General features: G+C 36.8%; 1 non-coding gene across 1 annotated transcript; it reads left to right on the top strand.

Moving 5' to 3' along the window:
- The first annotated feature begins 5,634 nt into the window (after positions 1 to 5,634).
- LOC131508259 (small nucleolar RNA SNORA5) lies at positions 5,635 to 5,759 on the top strand. The gene has a single exon (XR_009259957.1). It is a non-coding gene; the product is annotated as a small nucleolar RNA SNORA5 (small nucleolar RNA).
- The last annotated feature ends 428 nt before the right edge of the window (positions 5,760 to 6,187 follow it).

Here is a 6,187-nt window from a genome sequence, read left to right as displayed (position 1 = left end):
TAAAAGACAGGCTGATTCTTATTAGAAGCTAATGCAGTTGGTGACTTTAAGTTGAAGCCAGAGTTTACTTACCATTCTGAAAATCCTAGGGCCCTTAAAAATTATGCAAAATGTACCATGTCTGCACTCTGTCAATGGAACACCTCTAAGTATTAACTTTCAAATCTTGTTATTTAAGAAATACAGTTTGTAAGGTTATAGCTGCCAGTGATTCTTCTGATGGATCAGGGCAAAGTAAACAGAAAAATGTATGGAAAGTATTTCAGGTGCCAGTAAGATCACTCATGATTCATAGGAGGAGGTCAAAATACCTTCATAGGAGTTTGGAAGAAGTTGCTTCCAATCCTCATGGATGACTTTGAAGGGTTCCAAACTTCAGTGAAGGGAGTAACTGCAGATGTGGTTGAAATAGTAAAAACAAAACAAAACAAAATAAAACAAAAACAAAAACAGACAAACAAAAAGAATAAGAATTAGAGGTGGAGCCTGGAGATGTGACAGACTTGCTGCAATCTCATGATAAAAATTGGACAGATAAGGAGTTGCTTCTTGTGGATGAGCAAAGGAATGTTTTCCTGAGATAGAATCTGCCCCGGTGAAGATGCTGCAAAGATTGTTGAAATGGCAAAGGTTTACAATATTACGTAAACTTGGTTGATCAAGCAGCAGCAGAGTTTTAGAGGCTTGAGTACAATTTTGAAGTTCAGCTGTGGGCAAAAGAATATCAAATAGCATCACATGTCACAAAGAAATCATTTGTGAAAGAAAGTCAATAGATACGGTGAACTTCATCCTTGTCTTATTTTAAGAAATTACCTCAGCTGCCCCGGTCTTCATCCACCACCCTGGTCAGTCAGCGGCCATCAGTATCAAGGCAAGACCCTCCACCAGCAAAAAGATTACAACTTGCTTAGGGCTCAGATGATGGTTAGCAATTTTTAACAATAAAGCATTTTTTCAATTAAAGTGTCTACATTGTTTTTATAGACATGATGCTATTGCCTACTTAATAGACTATGGCATAGTGTAAACATAACTTTCATATGCACTGGGAAATGAAAATATTCATTTGACTCACTTTATTGCAATATCTGCTTCGTCGCAGTGGCCTGGAACCCAACCCGCAACAGCTCCTAGGTATGCTTATGTTTGCCTATTGCTTCTTAGGTTCTTGTAACTCTGCTTTTGCAGTATGATTTCTGGTCTCACCTGTGGGAGGAATGTAAGACACAGAAAGAACAGAACTAAGTTATGCCAGCTAAAAGCCAGCATAGCCCCAGAGGTGCAAGCAGGTTTAGTTTCAATGGGAAAAACCACCGAAATGAAATCACTGACTCAGACACGAACAAAATGAGTTGATGTTCTTTGTTTTAAACACTGATTCTGGGGGTGCCTGGGTGGCTCAGTCAGTTAAGCATCTGACTCTGGCTCAGGTCATGATCTCGTGATTCGTGTGTTCAAGCCCTACGTTAAGCTCTTAGCTGACAGCTTGGAGCCTGGAGCCTGCTTTGAATTCCGTGTGTCTCTCTCTGCCCTTTCCCCTGCTTGTTCTCTATCTCTCAAAGATAAATGAGTAAACAAAAAATAAATAAACATTGATTTTGGAGTAATCTTTTCTAACCCAGCACAAAATTGGTGGAAATGCAACCAATACTATTTTTATAAACATAAAAAAAAAAAATGCAAACCTTTACTAATGCCAAAAGGTACTGATGCACACTCACAGAAAGAAGAATATATATAAAACCAGCTCCGAAATAAAAATCTGTATGGGTGTATACAACATAAAATTACATAAGAGTACTGAAACTTAAGTTCTTATTCATACTGACAGTTGTGTAACAGCTTAAATTACCCAATGAGAGAGAGAGAGAGAAAAAAAAAATGCAAATTGCCTAACAAAGTAAAATGCAGTACTCTGTGCTATACTCACAAGATAGACCAAAAAACAAATATTCTGAAGGGGTTGAAAATAAAGAATGAACAATGTTGTACTAGGCAACTGTGAACAAGAAAGCAGATTGATAAGTGAGAGGTAGAATTTAGACCAAAAAAACCTTGAAAGGGGAACAAAAAAAGGACAATCGGTAAGGTCATAGGTAACATTCAAAATGAAGATACAACATATATAAATATTTGTGAACCCAGTGTTCCAGCATTACTTTTAACACAAGCCAACGTAAGTTTGTGAGAAAAGAGCAATAAAAATAAATCTAAATATTGGTTCTTTAGAAACTTTTTTTTTTTAAAGAAGGATATTGAAAAACAGCTAATTCAATTAGAAAGTGATAGTGCTAGGGGCGCCTGGGTGGCGCAGTCGGTTAAGCGTCCGACTTCAGCCAGGTCACGATCTCGCGGTCCGTGAGTTCGAGCCCCGCGTCAGGCTCTGGGCTGCCGGCTCGGAGCCTGGAGCCTGTTTCCGATTCTGTGTCTCCCTCTCTCTCTGCCCCTCCCCCGTTCGTGCTCTGTCTCTCTCTGTCCCAAAAATAAAAATAAAAAACATTAAAAAAAAAAAAAAAAAAAAAAATTAAATTTCAAGAAAGTGATAGTGCTGAGGGGAATTGGGTAGAGGTGGAGAACCAAGTTAGCAATAACGAAGATAAAATAATCATCAAAATATAGGAATTTTAAGAGATTTAGTGTGCACACTTTTATGCAAATTAATTTTAAAAAACTGTTTTTCTCTCTCACAAAAGACAGGGAGATAGACAGAGAGAGAGAGAGCCTGCATAGATCAGTTACCAGTGAAGAAATAATGTAAGTAATAGAAAAGATTAGGTGTTTATTTATTTTAGTTGCTGACTGAAGTATTCTTTATAGGTCACTAGGGTTAAATTTGTTCATAGTTGTTCAAATATTCTGCAACTTGTTAATACCTTTAAAAATAAGTTTTGTAAAGTTTATTTTTATTTCAAGAGAGAAAGAGAGAGCAAGTGGGGGAGGGGAGAGAGAGGGAGACAGAATCCCAAGCAGGCTCCGAGCTGTCAGTGTTGAGCCTGATACGGGGTTTGAACTCCTTAAAGCCTGAAATCATGACCCAAGTCAAAATCAAGAGTTGGACGCTTAACTGACTAAGCTACACAGGCACCCGAATACCTTTAGGAATAATTTGGGGCTCTTCTATTTCTCCTTTAAATCTGTGATATGCACTATGTATGTTTTGAAGCTCTGTTGTATAAACACTAATTTTGAATTCTTGTATGTTTCCGTAGAATTGACTCTTTTATCATTTTGAACTGTCTCTTTTTCACTAGTAGGACCCTTTGTATTAAGTCTTCTTTGCCTAATATTCATAAACATATAATAGTTATCTTCTGGTTTATGTATGCATACTATAGATTGTTTTATTCTTTTGACCCTTTGTGTATGCTTATATTTCACGTGCTATCCCTAGTAAGCAACATAAATGTTGTTTTGATATTTTATCCAGTTAAACAAACGTTGACTTTTAATTGAATTTTAATGTATTTATAAGTATTTCCATTTTTGATATATTTGTGTTAAACGGCACATGTTGCTATTTGTGCCATGTGTTCTTCCTTTCTTCTTCTTTTCATGCATTTTTAGATTATTCAAGTTTTGAAAATTTTATACTGAATTTTTATTTATTTTTATTTATTTTTTTAACGTTTATTTATTTTTGAGACAGAGAGAGACAGAGCATGAACAGGGGAGGGTCAGAGAGAGGGAGACACAGAATCGGAAGCAGGCTCCAGACTCTGAGCTGTCAACACAGAGCCCGAAGCGGGGCTGGAACTCACGGATCGCGAGATCATGACCTGAGCTGAAGTCAGATGCTTAATTGAGTGAGCCACCCAGGCGTCCCAAGAGTAAAGTAGTCTTAAAGCAGGTGGTACTGAGAACCCCAGGACCTTGATCTATGTGCAGGGCCAAAAAGAGATTATGATTACATTTCTTATTCTCCAGATTTTAATTCTAAAAAAATTTTTTTTAACGTTTATTTATTTTTGAGACAGAGAGAGACAGAGCATGAACGGGGGAGGGTCAGAGAGAGGGAGACACAGAATCTGAAGCAGGCTCCAGGCTCCGAGCTGTCAGCACAGAGCCCGAAGCGGGGCTGGAACTCACGGATCGCGAGATCATGACCTGAGCCGAAGTCGGCTGCTTAACCTACTGAGCCACCCAGGCGCCCCCTGAATTTTTAGCTGTATATTCTTATACAGGTCTTTTAGTGTTTTTCTAAAATGGCAATGCATGGCCTTATTTCTGTTATTATTACTTTTTAAATTTATTCATGATTAAAAATAGTGAATATAGCTCCATGTGTTCCAGCTAAACTTCAGGCAAAAAGAAGAGAAAGGGTCATACTAACCTCTCTATTTTTGTGGGAGCTTTATTGAAAAATATTTGGTGTACAATAAATGTCACTTATTTAAAGTATACAATTTGGTAAGCCTTTAAATTTTTTTAAAGAGTTTTGTTCTCATCTTTTATTTTTTGAGAGAGAGACACAGAGAGAGAGAGAGAGTGACTGTGAGTTGAGGTGAGAGGCAGAGGGAAAGAGAGAGAATCTTAAGCAGGCTCCACACTCAGTGCAGAGCGGGACCAGGGCTTGATCCCACAGCCCTGAGGCAAAATCAAGAGTTGGATGCTCAACTGACTGACCCACCCAAATGTCCCAGTAAGTTTTTATTTGTGTATACATGTATCCATGAAACTACTACCACAATCTAGATAGTGAACATACTCACCATCCCTCAAATTCCTTCTTGCGCCTTTGTAATCTTTTCTTCTTGTTCATCCACCAATACCCAGATATTCACTGATCTCTGATCTTTCTAACACTGTAGATGAGTTTACATTTTCAGAATTGTGTATAAACAAAAATATGCAGTATATTTTTGAACTGGCTCCTTCATTCTGAATATTAGTATTTAGAAAATTCTAAGTTGTGGGACGCCTGGGTGGCTCAGTCGGTTAAGCATCTGATTTTGGCTCAGGTCATGATCTCACGGTTTGTGAGTTTGAACCCCACGTTGGGCTCTGTGTTGACACTCAGAGCCTGGAGCCTGCTTCAGATTCTGTGTCTCCCTCTTTCTCTCTCCCTTCCTCACTCTCTCTCTCTCTCTCTGTCTCTCTCTCTCTCTCACTCAAAAATAAATAAACATTAAAAAACTTAAAAAAAAAGGAAATTCTAAGTTGTTTCTCATTCAATAAATCGTTCATTCCTCTTTATTGCTGAATAGTATGCTACTGCATCACATACCACAATTTATCCATTCATCTAGGGGTAGACACTTGGGTTATTTCTAGTTTTTGGTTATTACCTATTAAGCCTCTAGAAACATTCAGGTACAAATCTTTATATGGACATATTCTTGTATTTATCTTTGGCAAATACTTAGGAATGGAATGGTTAATCATATAGTAAATGTATGTTTAATGGTTTTATATGAATTTTAAAAACACACAAAACTAATCTATGACAGAAGTGAGAAGAACAGCTAATTTGGGAGTGTCTTAATTGGAAAAGACCAGAAGGAACCTGCTTAGATGCTGGATATGCTTGTATCTTGATCTGGATGGTGTTTAAATAATTAATACTTGTATAAAATTCATCAATCTGTATATTTAAGATTTGTGCACCTTACTACAAGTTATACATCCATTAAAAACAGTAATAATAAAAACAGTCAAAAATATTTATGAGACCCAAGAGGCTGCCACAGGAACACCGTGGCTCATGGGCCCTGATCCTCTGTGCTGGGCCTCAGGGATAAATTCGGTCACGGACACCAAAAAAAAAAAAAAAAAAAAAAAAAAATTATGAGATGGTTAGGGAAATTTGAACATACACAGGATGTTTAATGGTATTAGTGAATAATAAATAATAACTTAGATATAATAAGAGTATTTGTGATTTTATATAAAGCATCGCATCCATATGTTTTAGAGATGCATGTTGAAGTACTGATGAAAAGATATAATTTTTGAGATTCATTGGAAATAAATCAGTGGGTATTGGCATGACTCAAACAAGATTGGACATATTTGATAATAGTTGAATCTGGATGATGAACATATTGGATTAATTATATTATTCTCTCTACTTATTTATATATACATTTTTAATAATAAACGTGTGTTTTTAAGGAATTGTTTAGTTCAGATTTCCATACTCATAATACTAACTTCTGGGCTTTTCCCCAAAATGGCTTGGTATAAT

The sequence above is a fragment of the Neofelis nebulosa genome, chromosome 3, assembly GCF_028018385.1.
Source record: "Neofelis nebulosa isolate mNeoNeb1 chromosome 3, mNeoNeb1.pri, whole genome shotgun sequence".
NCBI lineage: Eukaryota > Metazoa > Chordata > Mammalia > Carnivora > Felidae > Neofelis > Neofelis nebulosa.
The sequence above is the reverse complement of the archived record's forward strand: the minus strand, read 5'-3'. Positions and strand labels throughout refer to the sequence as shown.